General features: G+C 36.6%; 1 pseudogene; it reads left to right on the top strand.

The window, feature by feature from the left end:
- The first annotated feature begins 7866 nt into the window (after positions 1–7866).
- LOC108479898 (TOM1-like protein 2) lies at positions 7867–9600 on the top strand (annotated as a pseudogene).
- Positions 9601–19543: the final 9943 nt, after the last annotated feature.

Here is a 19543-nt window from a genome sequence, read left to right on the forward strand (position 1 = left end):
CTAGAAATGCATGGCCATGCTTGAGGAAGTTGATCTGAGATATCACCCTTATTTGTTTATAGTAGTCTACTCAAAATATCAAGAAATATGAGATTGAATTATACAAGTGTGACTATTCCATGGCTTGTTTCCAATCTAGATATTAAGGATAAAATGATATAATACATGAAAAGATTATCACAAAAAGATTATGTCGAATCACGAATTCTTGTAACTTTGGTCACAACGATGCATTGCTAGATGCCAATCATTGCTTGTAATATTAGAAACATTCTAGTATTACTACTAATGTTACAAGAACCTACAAGGTCACACTCTATACTTGAAGCGAACAGAATCCAAATACATTTGGCATTGTATTTAGCTGTCACATGAATTTAAATTAATTATTAAATTAATTTAATTTGATAGTTAAATATTGAACACATTATATGTGCAAACTTGTTGTACACAAATAGAAAATATAGATAAAATTAATATATGAATTGATTTATACAAAATATTAATTGTACATAGTTTATTTGAATTATTAATATAAAAAGTCATAATAAATAATTTCAGTCAAAATATAAAAGACATGAAGATTGATATTCTTTAGGAAAGAATAAAATTTATTTTTTTGACTTTTCATTTGTTTCTCTAATAATAATGGAATAATCTCGTTTTATTTATGATATGTGATATCAAATAAAATAAAAGGAATATAATCCCTTAGTGTGTTAATTACTAAGAGAAACAATATCAAAAGGTCTAACAGCCATTTTTTTATTTTTTATCTCTTAAAAGTTAAATAGAATTTTGGTTTTTTTGACTGGGTGGATTACATAGAGGCCAATACGTTATTGTTGGGACTTGGGATCAACATCGTTAAGAAGAATCATATCAACAACGTTGTTCGTCGCTCTTCTAGTTTCAAAAAAATATATTTTTGATCATTTTTTTAACTTGATTAGTTCCTCTTACATGGATCCATGGTTGATGATCGCCGAAATAAGTTTTCTACTACGCCATAGGGCATACGACGATCCAATAATTCAAGCATTCAATTATCATTCCATAACATCACATGCTATACATACAACCAGCAACATATATTATCAAAATCCAGCATTATATATCATACCAACACCAAACGTTCAATTAATCAACAATCCATAAAAAAGTTTTACTTTCATGTTATTTAGTTAGGGCTCGAAACGTACCTGATTTGGCCACCTTTAAATCACTTATTTAAAAATTCAAATAAGTCGACCACTAAGCTTAATTATCCATGTAGACATTAAAAATATAATTGTAACACTTATTTTAACAAGTTCGAACCCATACCTTATTATCGCAAATCCGCATCACTAAGTTGAAAAAGTCTGCATTCCCAATTTAACTCATTAACTGAACATTGATTTGTTGCGAAACGAGGGCATAGATGAAATCTGGGTTTACTGTTGATTAGGGATGTTCAAACCAACAATGACACCACCGCGGGTGGAGGACAAGAGGCAATAATGGGCAGCAAAAAGGGCTGATATGGGCAACAATTGTAACGCCCCGAATTTGGGCCTAGAAGTATTAGGTTTTGAGCAGGGGTGCAGTTAGGAGACTACACATAAATATTTAATTGTGCAAAAAAGTGGCACAATTGAGTGTTTGGCTTAGTGGTTGTGTGCTCTGGAAGTCATGGGTTCAAGTCCTAGCTTCCATAAAATTTTGGTTTTTAAGGATAAAACCCCTATCTTTGGTCAGTAGGGTTGTAAATAAAATTTGGTAAAGTATGATAAAAAAAAAAGACTACTAATCTAGTGGTAAGTGGCATGTTATATATGCTAGTGGTCTGAGGTTCGTATCCTTGCTTGTGCAAATAGGGATTATTTTTGCCGGTGACTTTGGGAGGAAGTTGTGTTTGACCGAAACACCAAGGGTTTGAACAGATTTGGTTGGGGTTGTTGTTAGCTGAATTTGAAGAGATGGATGGGAGAAAAGTAGAAAATTGAGGAAGATTCGAATTTCAAGAAGAGTTTTGCCGAGTTTGAACTCTGGCACTTAGTGTTTCGATTATGTAGGTGTTGGGGAGGTGTTTGATATGCTGAAGGATGAACGAATTTGTGAAATTTTTTGGTCATGAAAATTTGGCTATAGGCTTTTGCGGTGGCGTTTTGGTGTTAGCTAACCATAGGTCATTTTTGTTTCAATACCTCGAGTTAGCAATTTTACTTCTTTTGTTTTGTTTTGGCTCTAATCGAAGACTCCTGAAAACCTCTCAGCCTCTTCTTCATTTTTTTTTTGGCCGAATACCTAAGTGGCATTTTACTCTTCATCTTTTCTTCTTTTTTGTCCCCTCTTCTCAAAAGCCGAATACTCCTTTTATTTCGATTTTATTCCTTCTTTCACTGTTCTTTGTCAAGCCGAATCATTCCCCATTTTTCCTTGTTGGCCGAATACCTTAAGTATTGTTCACTTCTTCGTCCCTATTCTCCAAACCGAATACCTCTGTCTTTGGGTAGCCAAAATTGTAAAAGCCAAATTATTTTCTCTCTTCTCTTCCTATCTTTCTTCTGGCTGAATCTTGCTAAAGTACTGTCGAAATTCCTTGAATTTTGGGTAAGTGTTCTGCGGTGTGTTTCCCCTAGCCGAATCTCATTTGGTTTCTTCTCAAAGGTTCAGAATTTGGTATCTCTTAGGCCGAATGATTGCTTTCTCTCTTTCCTGCCTTGGGGTGGTAATCATCTAACACCTTTTTAACTCTTTTTTTGTGCGATTGTTGCTAGAGACTCGACTTCTGTAATCAAGGTGCTAAGCCAATTACTCTGTCCCTACAAGTGGCACCTTCTTTATTGGTAAGTACATTAAATACTAGACACAATTATGTGGGATTATGGAGTTTGATGAATTGGTTGACTGTTTTATGTGAAGGTTGAAGCTTTGGGAAGATACGTGGATTTTAGGAGCGAGAGGGGTTTTACAATAGTTCGTTTGGTAAGTAGTGATAATTCGGTTAAATTTTCTGCGATGCTTTGGTTTTTGGATTAACCGTAAATATGACTGATGGTGAGGGGTTGTGGTTGATCATAGGTTCTCGATTCAAAAGTGGTTCAGTTAAAACTCCATAACAGGTGTGTATTTACACACCGAATAGACTTTAGAACAGCAAATCTCGAAATGCCAAAAAGCTGAAAGAACGACAACGATTACTACACGAGTGCGTGAACGCATGTGTGGTAAATTTGATGTGATGGTAGAGGCCAACATGAGCGAACTCATGGGCTGTGGTCGTAAATGGGCCATGTTAGGCCATACGGGCCCAATGGGCTATAGGCCCGAAATTTGTAAAACTCTTCAATAGGTGGGAAAACATTGGACCGACCCTATCACTCACATGGCTTGGATCGAAATCGAGCTTGGTGGGCCAATGGGTTGTGTGAGCCTATGGGCGTGTTTAAATGGGCTTTGGGCCCAATCGTATTGTATATTTGCTAAAGGTTGCACGGGTCGTACAAGACGACTGTGAACATACTAATGAGTCAATAAGTGTACTTAGATCACGATTTATGAAATGACCATTATGCCCCCAAAGGGAAAAATGACTAAAATGCCCCTCAATGTTATATGACTGTTATTGTATGCCATTTATGATATGTTTACATTCATGTGATATTATATTGCATGGGGGACAGGATCATTGATTTGGAAGAAGTATATGATTTGCTAGTGTTGCATGATCGCTTGACGACTGTGGATCCACCGGCAGCTTAAAGCCATTATGCGATTGGCAGCTCTACTGCGAAATTGGTTAGTGCCACAACTGGTGCTACATCAGGAGTGTAGGGATGGGTGGGTCAATTAAATCCCCACAGGAGTGTAGGGTTGGACGGGATATGGAGTGCAGGGTTGGTTGGGTATTTGTGCATTGTATAATTTGATTCTGATTGTGACGTGGGCTCAGGCCTAACTGAGGCTACTATGGGCTAAGGCCCAAGTGCCACCGTTATTGTAATGGGCTTAGGCCCAAATTGAAGTGATGCTTGCTTTACGATCAATAAGGGTTGTGCATACTGAGCTTTTATAAACTCACCCATTCATTTAAATTTTTCAGGTAATCCTCAATAGGCGGTTCGACGTATAGGAGGACTCGGAGGTGGCCACACTACGATCAGCTTTAAATATTCGTATTTTCTTTTACATTACTTAAATTACTTTCTCTTTGGGTTTTTGATGTAATAAGGCATTTTCTCTAATTTTCTAGTTTTTAATTTGGGGGTTTTTAACTATTATGATTTATTTCTGTTAAAAGTAGAGCGCGGTTTTCCAAAATGATATCCATTTTCATAACATCATGTTTTCGCAACATTGTTGAAATACTTCTGCAATAAACATGTTTTTAAAAGTAGGGCTGGTTAAAATGGTTAACAAATAATTAAATTGACTTTAGAATTAAACAATAGGGCTTTTCTCTTTCAAGTGAGATTTATTAATAAGACAAAGTTTTTAGAAAAAAACATTTAATGTGACACGCCAGATTCAGTCATAACTTCTAGGCTAGGTTTAGGGTGCTACAACAATAGGGAAGGTTTTAAGGTAGCAACAAGGGCTGATTTGAAGGTTAAAATTACCAGCAAAGTGGCTAGGAAAATAATTTCAAAATACGAAGCACAAAGGACGGCCGAACAATGGTAAAAATCACTACACTTTGGATGGCACAAGGAAGAAGAAACAAAAAAATTTGAGAGAGGAGAAGGAGTAGAACGACTAGGGTTGAGACAATAGTGACTAAAGACTGATAATTGAGTGAAAAATTTGCATTTATACCTAGGGTTACTAGGCTGGGGCAGCACAAAAATATATGAATGAGAAAAATAGTAAAAATTAAATCAACTTGCAAGAAAAATTAATCGAGATCAAGTCCCTTGAGCTAATTACATTGTCTCCTTATTTTCTTTTTAACCACTAAGCCAAGGACTTATCCTTGAAACAATTTTACCTTCCTTAAAACTAAAAATTGTGATGTTACAAGTGAACTCTTACTTAACTGACTCCAAGTTACAATAGCTTTACCAAGACATTTAGTAGAAGGCTTAATTGTATCCCAAATACTCTTAAGATGGCAAGGTAATCAAGAGGAAAGGAAAGGAAATGGTTGGGGACAACATCAATCTTAGAAGTGACCTCTTTAGCTACTTCCATGGAGGAGCAGTAGGGGGTCACTTAGGTATCCATGCTACAAGGCATAGACTCACATGCCTACTCTATTGGAAAGGTCTCTTTAGAAAATTGAAGCGATGAGTGAGGAAGTGTATCACTTGTCAAAGGCGTAAGAGTGACAATTTAGCTCATCCAGTACTTTTACAACCCCCACCAATTCTTGATCGAGCATGGGCAATCACCACTATGGATTTCATTGAAGGGTTGCTACGCTTTAAAGAAAAATATATAATACTAGTGGTGGTAGATAGGTTGATTAAATATGGTCACTTCCTGGCTCTATCGCATCTATTCACTACTCTTACAATGGCTTACGAGTATTTGAAACATGTTTATAAGTTGCATGGTATCCCTAAGTTAATTGCATCTAACAGAGACAAAGTCTTCATTAGTAGTTTTTGGCAGGGGTTATTCAGGAAAATTGAAACTCGACTTCATTTTTCTCTTGCTTACCATCTTGAAACAGATGACCAATTAAAGGTTTTAAATCAATGTTTGGAGGGATACCTTAGGTGCATGTCAGGTGATTGGCTTCTTTGGTTACCCTTTGTCGAATGGTGGTATAATACCACTTATCATTCAACCATCCAATCCACACCTTATGAAGCTCTTCATGGCCATGATCCTCCCATCGATTTACCCTACTTGGCTGGTTCTTCTCATGTGGCCATAGTGGATCACAACATTCAATATTGAGAAGTAACTAGGCAACTTCTCAAGTTCTATTTGAAGAGAGCTTGGGATCAAATGAAATAGGCGGTTGATCGTAGGAGGTCTAATAGGGAGTTTCAAGTGGGAGTTTTGGTGTACTTAAGACTCCAACCCTACATGCAACACTACAAGAGGAAGATATTGATTCAAAAATTGCCCCCCAAGTACTTTGGCCTTTATGCTATGGAAACTAAGGTAGGGAAGGTTGCTTACAAACTGTCTTTGCCTGAAGGATCTCGAATTCATTCCGCATTTCATGTGTTCCAACTCAAGAAACACATTGGCAAAACTTCCAGTCACTTTGGGTTGCCATTGGTAGACTGATGGGGCTTTTCTCAAGGTTCCATTTCAAGTCATAAAGAGGTGTATAGTGCGAAAAAAGAACCATGCTGCTACATAAGTGTTGGTAGAGTGGGTCAGCACTTTCCTTGAAGACTCCACTTGGGAGAACTTGCAGGACCTTCAGCAGAAATATCCAAATTTTGATCTTTTAGGACAAGGTTCTGGTTCAATGAGGGGAGTAATTATTATGGAAGGAAGCAACAATGGTCCTTCCTGTTTTGAATTTTTGTTTTTGTTTTGTTTAATTTAATTGTTAAGCATGGCGTTTTTGTTTTAGAAACTTTAATAAAACAATGTGCTGTAGCTAGGGTTTGATTCACGTTAAATTTTACTCGTTTTGGGTTAATACTATTTAATAAAGATAGTGCGTTTAAGGTAGCTATTAGTTAACAACTTGCCAGTCTATTTTCAGAAGTCTTTACCCTTCCCTCTTAAACACCATTCATGGGGGGAAAACAATTATACAATTTTAGAATTGGTTTTGCTCACCTCCCATCTCTCTCTTACTCTCTCAAATTTATTCTTTTTTTCTTTTGTATGGTTACTTACCTTTGTTCTATTTCTTCTCTCATCAAAGGGTTAACATAGGGAAAGGGATGCTAGAGGAAAGGGAGAAGGTGACAGTCGGTGTAGGGGGAAAGGATGGTGGGGAAGAGGGAGAGTGATGAGAGAGTGGTGGTGGGGGGAGGAGAGAGGGCGGAGGTGGGGAATTTTTTAATATTATTTTTAATTAATATTAACATAAATATTTTAAAATAAAAAATTTAATTTCTATTTTTCTATTTTTTGAATTATTTTATACAAATAATGAGATAATTTGCTTATTTGCCTTTTTGCCACATGTCGATTGGTGATTTAGTCATGTCATATTGACCAAGATTGACTACCTGTTGACTAACAAAGGTACCAATGTGAAAACAAAATTTTTTAGATACTCAAATTGACAAAAAAAAGTTTAATTACCTATATGGGAAAATGAGTATAGTTTAAGGGACATTTTTATATTAAGCTTGAAAATATACATGTTAAACAATTAGATATAAATATCTTTAAAGATTTATATAAATAATAAAATATTTAATACATAAAATATGAATAAATAATTACCATAAATTTATTCTTCTTATTTAATAAAAATAATTTAAAATAGTTATTATTAATTAATTTTATTTAAAATCCGACTAAAATACAAGAAATCTACTTAGTGCTTCTATAAAAAAATGTAAACTACTTTTATTTTATATTCGATGTTATGTTAATTTCAGTCAACTATATTTTTTCAAAATTATCATTTATACATATAAATATTATTTAAAAATATTTTAAATATAAAATTTACTACTGCTGTGGGCATCTAGTACAATATAAAACCCATATAGTATATGTGTTATATTAATTAATAAAATATTAAAACAATAATATTCAAGTTTCAACGCTAAAGACTTATTTAAGTAGATTTTAAAATTCGAATTTTGGTGAGGAATAAACAATACTAAGAGAGTTATTTTATTTGATCGAAATTATATAATTACAAAACATAGAAAGTGTCGAATTAAAAGTAGTAATAAAATTATTCAGGTTGCGCCAACAGTATTGACGGTTGGATTCTTAGCCAAACATAGTTGCCTTAAAAAATATCGAGTTCAAAGATCAAACCCAAGCCTTGACCCTTGCTTTACCCATTCATTTTAATTTCCTTTCTTTTTAGAGTTTAGCTTGAATTGGTGATTTAATTTGACCAATGAGGACAACAAGTAGAAAATGGAGAAAATCAAACTAGTTCAATGGGGTGAGAAGTTGAAAACGAGTGGAGCTCAAATTAGTAAAATGTTTAGTGGGAAAATGAAGGAAATTCTACAAGGCCCACCACCGGAATCGAAAATGGTGGATCAAGCCACATTTGAAACCTTGGAAGAAGCCAACTGGGGAATGAACATGAGGATATGTTCTATGATCAATAGTGAAAAGTTGAACGGAATCAAAATTGTTGGGGCCATAAAAAGCAAGATATCCAGGAAAAATGTTGCGAGCCAAAGGTTGAGTCTTGAGTTGCTGGAAGCTTGTAAGATGAATTGCGCGAAGGTAGCTTCCAAGGTGGTATCGGAGAAAGTGTTGGAAGAGGTGGTTAAGATGATTGAGAATCCGGTCACTCATCATGGGGATAGAAAAAGTGCTTTGCAGTTGATTCGTGCTTGGGGACAGTCCGAGGATCTTGCTTCCCTGCCTGTGTTTCTCCTAACTTATCTTGTAATTGCTACACCATTTATACATGTTGCTCTATATTTACATGTTCTAATACATGTTGCTGTGACGGCATTTTGATGACAGAAAATGAAATTGATCATAATATTTGTCATTCTAAATCATATATACATCTCCCCATTACTGTATTTCTTCAAGAATTTGTAAGAATAATTGGATCCTTGGTAAATATTGTTTTGTTTAATTGATTTTTGCTGATACTACCAGCATTCCAATATGCCTACGTGAATTGCATGCAGGCTATCATGCATTTTGAGACAGTTATTTGCCATGCTTTTGCTTACTTTTTATCCTAATTTAACATAAAGCAGAACTTGGAAGAAAGTTTACACCAGCCGGTAGACAATGGGAACTCACCTCACTTGCACCATACCTTGTCTTATATAGGAGAGCCATTGGCTCCCTCTGAAAATTATCCTATCAATGGCACAGGATTGCATGGCAGTGATTTTGCCTGTAATTATGGAAGGCTATCGCTTGAACATAAGAAGGAACTTTTCAAAGTAACACGGAATAGCCTTGAGGTACTCTCTAGCATGCTGAGCAAGGAAACACAGCCAAAACCCACGAAGGTAATTCCCCTTGTTTTTAGAATGAAAGCTTGGTTTGACTGTAATCATGGACTTAGTAGACCTTGCTCCGTATCAAATAATTTTTTCTATGTTTCTAACATTATTTGGCACTATATCATTTAATGATAACAAAAAATTTTATTTCTTAACAGCATCACAAAGATTTTTGTTTCTTCCAATGTGTTTTTGTTGGCCAGTATTATCCGGGTTACTAGGAATGGCTTAAATGCATTTCCCTGAATGCCAATCCCTTCTAAAATTAGAATAATGCAACAAAGAGACGAAAACAAACACCGAAAAGAAACTAAAAAACTTAGAAAATTTCTTGTTGGATTGCAGGACAAGCTGACAGAGAGCATGTTGGAAATGTGTAAGTAGTCACAGCTTGTCATTCTGATGATCATAGAAAGCACTACTGATGATAATGGAATCCTGTTTGAAGCACAATTTGAATGATGAGCTTCAGCAGGTAATTTCCAAATTTGAGGAACTGGAAGCTGGTTCAAAGTCCAGAACATAGCCTAAGGGGAACTCTAGAACCAAGACGAGCACTTCCCTCTCGATCAATAATGAACGCTAGATGAGCGCTTCAGCAAATGATGCTAAATCCCGTTAGTAAATGTAACTAATAACTAGTTTTCAGTTAAGTTGTTAGTTTCTGGTATAAGCTGTTCGCTTAGCCTGTCATTACTTAATTGTTGTAATTGGTTAAACAATTAGTTAATCAGTTAGTATGTTAGTCCTATTCACTATACAACTCCTTTGTATAAAATTTTGGAAATAATCCAGTTTAAAAATGGTTTTTCTGTCATAGCAATAAACTTTTCTTGAAAGGTACCTATACTTTGTGTGAGATGGATCTTTGACGTTCTTGGCTTTCAACCGAATGACCTTTTTTGCTATTCTCATACCACAAATCACTTCGAGTGTGAGCTCAACAATCACGAATCAAACAAAGAACCAGAAACATTTTTTTACTTTCAGTATGAAAGTAATTCTCTCTCAATTTCTTACCTTGAAACATATTGTTAATGCTATCTTGAATCATAAATGTACCATTGAGCCCTATTGCTCAGCATATAGTTTTTTTCTTTGTACACAAGTTTAGGTGATTCTCGGGAACTTGTGAAGTAGTTCAAGCATCAAAGAAATGATTTTTCGACTCAACAAAGTTTGTAAAGTTCTCTTTAGGTTAGTATATGGCATGTACCAAGGGTTTTAAGCTAATTTTTGTATTTTAAATGATTGAAGTTAGAACTTGGTTGCTTAATGTTATTTTGAAGTATCATTTTGGCATATTTTAGTTTGAATGCAATTGGTATATTGTTGCTTTTGTTGAAATTGAGATGTTAAGTGTTATTACAAGTCTTTCAAACATGTTTCACACTAATCCTTTTGAAAATAGTGAGTCACATTGTGACGACGTACTCCCTATGTCGCGATGAGGAACAATCAAGGTTTTACATTGCAACGATGTATATCTAAGGTTATGATGAGCTTAAGTTAGAGAGTTGCATCATGATAAGGAAACCTCGAAGTTGCGATGTCAACCCAGAACTTTGAAATCTTTAGAATGTGGTCTTATTTTGACCCTGAGTTAGCAAAAGAGATTTTGTAAGCTTGTATAAGACTCGAAAATGATTATGTATTGTTTAATACACATGATTTACTTATACTTGAATGTGTAATGGTCTTGAATTGTGTAATGTTGATTGTAGTTTCTCCTACAACGAATGTGGAACCTTGTAGCTCAGACTTGATGATCGGATCGAGTAATGGAATGTTACATTTAGTGGTATCAGAGTTATAAATTTAGCTGATTCTTAGACTAAATCAAGATCGGAATTGAGTCTAGAGGTACATGCCAAGGTCGAGTCGAGTTTGAGTGGGGGATGGATGCTGATTATAAGGTTTGTTTGTTTTATAGCTAAACATGTCTGAAGAATTGAGAAATAATGTTGATGATGATAATTCCAATAGTGATCACTCTATTATGGGTGAGAATCGATTTGGAATTGAGACACCAGGTGTAAATCCATCCAATTTTCGATAAAATAGGGCTGATAGACCTCGTTGGTGTAACATCCTGAATTAGGGCCTAGTCGAAATAGTGGTTTTGAGACCATAAATCTGGCGTTAAAATAATTATTTTATGATCATTATGAGGTCTAGGATATGAAAATAAGCATGTGTTAAAGTTTCATAAAGAAATTCTATGTGTAAGGTGTCCAATTGGAAATTAAGGACCAAATTGAATAAACTACAAAACTTGGGTTCTAGAAGCAATTAGTATGAAATTGCTATGGATTATTAATTAGAGGTCCTTAAAGAGTAGTTTGCCCAATTTCTAAGTTTTGGAAAAAACTGGGCATGCATGGAAAGTTTTGAGATATTACTAAAGAAGGGCATTTTGGTCATTTGGTAATAAAATTAATAAAAAGGGAAAAAGGAAGCAAAATTCAGCCATATTCTTCTCCACGGCTGCCAAAAATTGAAGGATCTCCATAGCTAGGGCTTTCAACATTTTCAAGCTCAATAGTAAGTGTTCCCTAGCCCTATTTTTAACGTTTTTCGTATTTTTGAGATCCTCGTAAGATGCTCTCTCTATTTCTTCCCATATTTCAAGCTAGGGTTCATGTTCCAAAATTTACCCATGCATGATATGTTTGTATTTTGATGATTTATGGAGGAATATGAGAGTTTAAAGGATAGTAAACAACTTTTACTAAGTGATTTTTCATGGAAATGGCTTAAGGGGCCATTTTATAAAAGTTGTGAAAATGGGTAGAAAAATGTGAAATGAAAGAAAATGTGGGCTGCTATAAGGAATAAAATTATTCAGCTAGGCTTGGGTAACTTAGAAATTTCATGCATTTCATTATACAAGCCTTAGGACTAAATTGTAAAATGTGAAAGTTTAGGGGCAAATTGGTCATTTTACCTAGGGGTGAGTTTTAAATCCTAAAATGAAAAATGTGATTTATTAATAGTCAAATTTTATTGATATAGACCCCGACGAACCAATTTTCGAGGTCGACCATGGAAAATAAAAGGTTTCAGAATAGTCGAAATACGAAATCGAAGCAATTACCAGGTAAGTTCGTATAACCCAAAGTGAACTCTTAATATACTTAAATATGTGTGTTCTTGAATATATGAAAATTTATATATTCACTGCATGATAATTTATGTAATGTGCTTGTGTGAATGAAAGATGATAAATGTCCCGGTTGAAATAGAAAGGGAAATCCGACGGATAAAGTATGGCTTACATGACATGAGATCCTGCATGTGTTACAGGAAAGGATTTAACTCGGACGGGTAATGTGATGATCTCAAAATAGAAAGCATCAAGCTCGGACGGGTGTTCCTTGGGTGATTGAGCCTCCCGAAAAATATGGCTGCATTAAGGATTTAGCCCGGACGAGTAATCCAATTGAGGACTAAATTTAGCCTGGACTGGCAATTCAAATCCGAGCTTATACGAGCAATTATCATTGAAAGGGATTTAGCCTGGACTGGTAATCCCGCCGTAAGATATTAGGTTCATGGAAGTACGTACTAGAGATGATCACTTGTATAACTTGACGTTAATTGGGCTATCCATCGAGATTTCTGAGAAATTCAATGGGATTAATAGGAGAAATAGAAATGGAAATATTGAATTGATGAGCTCATCTAAGACTAATGACATGATGTATTGTTATGAGACTAACTTGATGAATGAGTGCATGTGATAGGGGAACTATTTCATGCTTTTTGGAATTAGTGCCTAATATGGTTGTATGCAAATTAACTGGTAAGTTTACTTTCCAGTTATCCAGACTTACTAAGCATATAAATGCTTACCCCCTTCTCTTTTCCCTATCTTACAGAGCTCGTGGACTCGTGAAGATTGGAAGACGGTTGGAGAATCAACACACTGTCTACTTGTCCTGCTTTGGTATATAGATACTTCTACTTTGTTTAATGGCATGTATATGATTTTTGGTTATTTTGTTATATGTGTCATTTGGCTAGCCAATGTAAGGGCCTAAATGGTATACTTATTCTTTTGTATATGGCCATGAGATATGGCTCATATTGATGTTGGTAGTAAACCTACCAATGATGCATGTCTATGTTTAAATGTTTCATGAGATATGATGATGAGGTTTATCATGACTTGAGAGTAATAATTTGAGAGTAGACATATCATATAATGGTAAATGGTTATAATATGGCCTGAGTGTAAAAGGTAAAATGTGCTATGTTAATCCCTAACACGAAAATGATAATTTAGCATGTACTAAACCGTTGAGATAAGGTTAACATGCAATGAGTTATGTCAAGTTTGTTTAAACGTATAATTAGGCCATGTTAAATACCATTGAAGTCTCTAAGTGTGTATGGATGATAGAGGGTGACTAAAGGCTTGGAAAATAGCCCTAAAAAGGTTCACACGGGTAGACACACGGGCATGCGTCTAGGCCGTGTATGACACACGTTCAGCCCCCATAGGCGTGTTGCCCGACCATGTGTCCCCTGCACTTAAAATTTTAGATATGTTTGCATGGTAGTAAACACACGGGTACAGACACAGCCATGTGTCTCGACCATGTCGAGGACACGGCCTAGCACACGGGCATGTGCCTTGGCCGTGTGCCTCAAAATGAATGATGACATCATAAGCAGAATGTCTGGGTTTTTGGACACGGGCGATGACATGGGCGTGTCTAGGCTGTGTGAGGGACACAGGCCAGGGACATGAGCCTATGCTTGGCCGTGTGAAAATCCCTATAGGTACGAAATCAAAAATAAATCCAAATAATTCAACATGGGTGGGACATACGGGCGTGTCTCTAAGCACATGGTCGTGTGCTTTGCCTCCACACGGGCGTGTGAGGCATAACCCTAGTAATTTTTCTAAAATTTTCTATAGTTCTCGGTTTAGTCCCAGGTTACTTTTAATGTATGTTTTGGACCTTGTAGGTCCATAATCGGGACACTATGATGTTGTTTAGTCAGTTTTAAATTAGAATGAAATTTTATAACCTGTATTTTCTGAAAGTGTCCGAGTATGTATTTGGTTACGCCTCGTATCTTGTCCCGTTCTCGGGTACGGGTAAGGGGTGTTACATTTAGTGGTATCAGAGCTACGGTTTAGTCGATTCTCGGACTAACGTAGCATGTATTAAGTATAGCTATACATGTCATTATACAAGTTAAGATAGTGTGACATCTCCTAACCATTTTTAATTGTATTTGAATATAATAAATTTCTTTCAATCGAGCCTAAGATGAGTCCGACGGAGCCGAGAGCCATGCTCTAGCTTCTGTACAACGAGCTATTTCTAGTAGTAGCTGATGGCCTATGTCTGAAGGTCGGGAAGAGCCAAGAGCTGCCTTCTTCGATATGAAGCATGAATAGTTTAGGGATTATTTGAAAAACTGCCCCAATATACCACGACCTCCTCCGTCCCCTACTCAGCCTGAGGGAGAAGTGCCACAAGGTATGGCACCTACGAGAATTGGTAAAGCTCCAGTGGACAAACTTAAAAAATATGGGGCTGAAGAGTTTAGAGCTAAGGTTGAGGATGATGCTTAACAAGATGAGTTCTGGCTCAAGAATACTACGCGAGTTTTGGATGAATTGTCATGTACACCCATGAATGCTTGAAGTGTACTGTATCTTTTCTGAAGGATACATCATATCATTGGTTTAAGATGGTATTCTCAGTGATACCGAAGGAAGACATTGTTCTTCCAAGCTGTGTTTAAAAAGAAATACATTAATCAAAGATTTTTAGACTCAAAGCGAAAGGAGTTCCTAGAACTCAAACAAGAAAATAAGACTGTGTCAGAGTACGAAAGGGAATTCGTGAGGTTAAGTTAGTATGCAACAGAGTGGGTCCAATCAGAGACAAAAATGTGTAAGCGCTTCGAGGAAGGCTTGAATGAGGAAATTAAATTGCTAATAATCCTTGAGATACGAGAATTTGCCGCATTAGCTGACCGAGCCACAAAGGCGAAAGAGCTAAATAATGAAAGAAAGCAAGCTAAGAGACAAGTTCAAGTTTTGAGTAAGAGGTCTAGTGGCAGAACACAATCCTTCCCCACAAAGAAATCAAGAAGTCACCAAGAACGTTCCACTTCATCAGTAGGATATTCGGGTAGAGCAAGAAGCTCCAAGCGATATAACCCGAAGTCTTCTTCCCCTATGGTAACTAGTGTGGGAAGCGTAGATGATCAAAAGCCGAAGTGTAAAAGCTGTAACAAATTTCACTTCGGCGAGTACCAAATGAAGAGTGGTGCGTGTTTTAGATATGGGTCTCTTGACCATTTTCTCAACGACTGTCCTGAGCGAGCTAACAAAGAGGTTGAATTAAATTTGCAACCAAATACTCCTATTTCTCAAGGCAGACCTCTGAGACATCCCAGAAGTACAAGTGGCAATCGAACTGTTGCCAAGGATGCTACTGCAAAATTAGAGGATCGAACCCCGACAAGAACTTATGCAATACGTGCTTGAGAGGAAGCCTCTGCTCCCGATGTCATCACGGGTACATTTTCTATTTATAATACTCGTGTCATTGCCTTAATTGACCTAGGGTCAAGCCATTCCTACATTTGTATGAAATTGGTGTCTAGTATGAATATGTCTGGAAAACCTACAGAATTTTTAATTAAGGTGTCAAACCCTCTAGGCAAGTTAATCCTAGTTGATAAAGTCTATAAGAATTGTCCATTAACTTTATGTTATTGTCATTCGATGAGTTTGATGTAATACTTGGCATGGATTGGTTAGCCGTGCATGATGTGATTGTAAATTGTTGTAGCAAGTATATTGAATTGAAATGCTCAGATGGTGAGATTCTCAAGATTGATTCAAGCGAATTAGATACTCCACCGGTTGTGATTACTTCAATGATGGCTCAAAGGTATATGAGAAAAGGATATGAAGCCTACCTTGCTTTTGTGTTAAATACTAAAGAATCTGAGTTGAAATTGGAATCGGTACCGATAGTGTACGAGTATCCAGATGTGTTCCGAAAGAGCTACCTGGATTACATCCTGTTAGAGAAGTAGAGTTTGGAATTGAACTGGTGCCTAGGACAGCTCCTATTTCTATTGCTCCGTATAGGATAGCACCAACCGAGCTGAAAGAGTTAAAAGTACAATTGCAAGAACTAACGGATAAAGGTTTTACAAGATAGAGTTTTTTGCCTTGGGGTGCTCCGGTATTATTTGTAAAGAAGAAAAATGACTCTATGAGGCTATGTATAGACTACCGACCACTCAACAAGGTAACTACCAAGAACAAGTATCCGTTGCCGAGGATTGATGATTTGTTTGATCAATTGAGGGGAGCCATGGTGTTTTCTAAGATAGACTTGAGATCCGGCTACTACTAGTTGTGAGTTAAAGAGTTAGACGTGCCTAAGACCTCTTTCAGGATGAGGTATGGTCATTTCAAGTTCCTGGTCATGCCTTTTGGTCTAACAAATGCCCCAGTTGCGTTTATGGACTTAATGAATCATGTTTTTCAACCATACTTAGACAAGTTTGTCGTTGAGTTTATTGATGATATCCTGATTCATTCCAAGGACGAGATTGAGCATGCAGAACATTTGAGAACGGTTTTACAGATCATACGAGACAAATAATTGTATGCTAAATTTATCAAGAGTGAGTTTTGGCTTAGAGAGGTTGGATTCCTCGGTCACATTGTGTCTGGTGATAGCATCCGAGTTGATCCAAATAAGATATTTGCTATTGTTGAGTGGAAGCCGCCGAAGAATGTAATTGAGGTTAGAAGTTTTTTGGGCTTAACCGGTTACTACCGACACTTCGTAAAAGGGTTTTCAATGATTGCAACTCCTTTGACGAGGCTGCTGCAAAAAGATGTTAGGTTTGAATGGTCAGAGAAGTGTTAGCAGAGTTTCGAGAAATTGAAGACGTTGCTAATCGAAGCTCCAATTTTAGTGCAACCCGAGTCGGGAAAGGAATTCGTGGTCTTTAGTGACGCGTCCTTCAATGGACTGGGTTGTGTGCTTATACAAGAGGGCAAGGTAATAGCATATGCTTCGAGGCAACTAAAGCCACACGAAAAAAATTATCCAACACACGACTTGGAGCTAGCTACCACTATATTTGCCTTGAAGATTTGGAGGCACCATTTGTAAGGTGAAAGTTGTCGTATATGCACAGATCACAAGAGATTGAAATACTTGATGACTCAAAAAGAATTGAATCTGAGACAATGGAGATGGTTAGATCTGATTAAAGATTATGAACTGATCATTAACTACCACCTAGGAAAGGCGAATGTGGTTGCAGATGCACTAAGCAGAAAATCCTTGTTTGCTTTGAGAGCCTTGAACACGCAGTTGGCCTTATTAGATGATGGTTTAGTTTTGGCAGAGTTAAGAGCCAGACCAACGTTTCTACAAGAAATTTATGTAGCTCAGATCAATTATAGCGATTTACAAGCCAAGAGAACTCAATACGAGACAGGCAACGAATCAGATTTTCAAATTGGTCTCGACGGTTGCTTGATTTTCAGAGACAGAATCTGTGTACCAAGAGACAACGAGCTTATTCGAAAAATTTTGCAAGAGGCACATGATAGCCGTTTATCTATTCATCCGGGAGGTACTAAGATGTACAACAATTTGAAGAAAATATACTGGTGGAATGGCATGGAAATAGACATCTCCGAATTTGTATCGAAATGCTTGATATGTCAACAAGTCAAGGCTGAACACCAAGTACCTTCAGGTTTATTACAGACCGTCATGGTTCCCGAATGGAAATGGGATAGGATTACTATGGTTTTGTGACAAGATTTCCGTTAACACCGAAGAAGAAAGATGCCATTTGGGTTATAGTTGATGGACTAATGAAGTCAGCTCGTTTTATTCCTGTACGGATAGATTTCTCTCTTGACAGATTGGCAGACTTGTACATATCTGAGTTTGTGAGATTACATGGGGTACTGTTATCGATTATTTTGGATAGGGACCCAAGATTCACTTCAAGATTTTAGAAGAAGCTGGAAGAAGTCTTGGGTACAAAGTTGAGTTTTAGTACAGCATTCCACCCACAGACAGATGGTCAGTCTGAGCGGACGATTCAGACTCTCGAAGACATGTTAAGGTGTTGTGTCCTTGAACTTCAAGGCAGTTGGAAAAAATATTACCATTGGTAGAATTTGCCTACAACAACAATTTCCAGACGAGTTTAAAAATGGCACCTTATAAGGCGTTGTTTGGCCAAAAGTGTCGAACACTATTGTACTGGATAGAACTCAAAGAGCACCAGATTCAAGGAGTTGATTTGATTAAGGAAACTGAAGAAAAGGTTAAAGTGATACGTGATTGTTTGAAAGCGGCATCGGATAGGCAAAAGTAATAAGCTGATTTGAAAAGAAAAGAGATTGAATTTCAAGTTGGAGACAAAGTGTTCTTGAAAGTATCTTCATCAAAAAAAGTCTTGAGATTTGGTCGAAAAGGCAAACTGAGTCCAAGGTTTATTGGACCCTACGAGATTACTGAGAAAGTAGCCTACTATTTAGCATTGCCACCTGAATTGGAAAAGATTCATGATGTATTCCATATATCCATGTTGCGACGATATCGATCAGACCCCTCCCATGTGATTTCACCTACGGAAATTGAAAATAGACCGAACATGACTTATGGTGAAAAATAGATCAAGATTGTGGCTCGAGAAGTCAAAAAATTGAGGAATAAGAATATAGCCTCGGTGAAAGTTTTATGGCTTAGACACGGAGTAGAAAAGGCCACATGGGAACCTGAAGAAAACATGAGAAGTCAATATCCAAACCTATTTACTGGTAAGACTTTCGAGGACGAAAGTCCCTAAGGGGGAAGAAATGTAACATCCCGAATTAGAGCCTAGTCAGAATAGTGGTTTTGGGACCACAAATCTGATGTTAAAATAATTATTTTAAAATCATTATGAGGTCTAGGATATGAAAATAAGCATGTGTTAAAGTTTCATGAAGAAATTCTACGTGTAAGGTGTCTAATTAGAAATTAAGGACCAAATTGAATAAATTGCAAAACTTGGGTTCTAGTAGCAATTAGTATGAAATTGCTATGGATTATTAATTAGAGGTCCTTAAAGAATAATTTTCCCAATTTTTAAGTTTTGGACAAAAATGGGCATGCATGGAAAGTTTTGAAAGATTAGTAAGGAAGGGCATTTTGGTCATTTGGTAATAAAATTAATAAAAAGGGAAAAAGGAAGCAAAATTCATCCATATTCTTCTCCATGGCTGCCTAAAATTGAAGGGTCTCCATAGCTAGGGTTTTCAACATTTTCAAGCTCAATAGTAAGTGCACCCTAGCCCCTTTTTTAACATTCTTCGTATTTTTTATATCCTCGTAAAATGCACTCTCTATTTCTACCCATATTTCAAGCTAGGGTTCATGTTCAAAAATTTACCCATGCATGAG

The sequence above is a fragment of the Gossypium arboreum genome, chromosome 7, assembly GCF_025698485.1.
Source record: "Gossypium arboreum isolate Shixiya-1 chromosome 7, ASM2569848v2, whole genome shotgun sequence".
In the NCBI taxonomy this organism is placed as follows: domain Eukaryota; kingdom Viridiplantae; phylum Streptophyta; class Magnoliopsida; order Malvales; family Malvaceae; genus Gossypium; species Gossypium arboreum.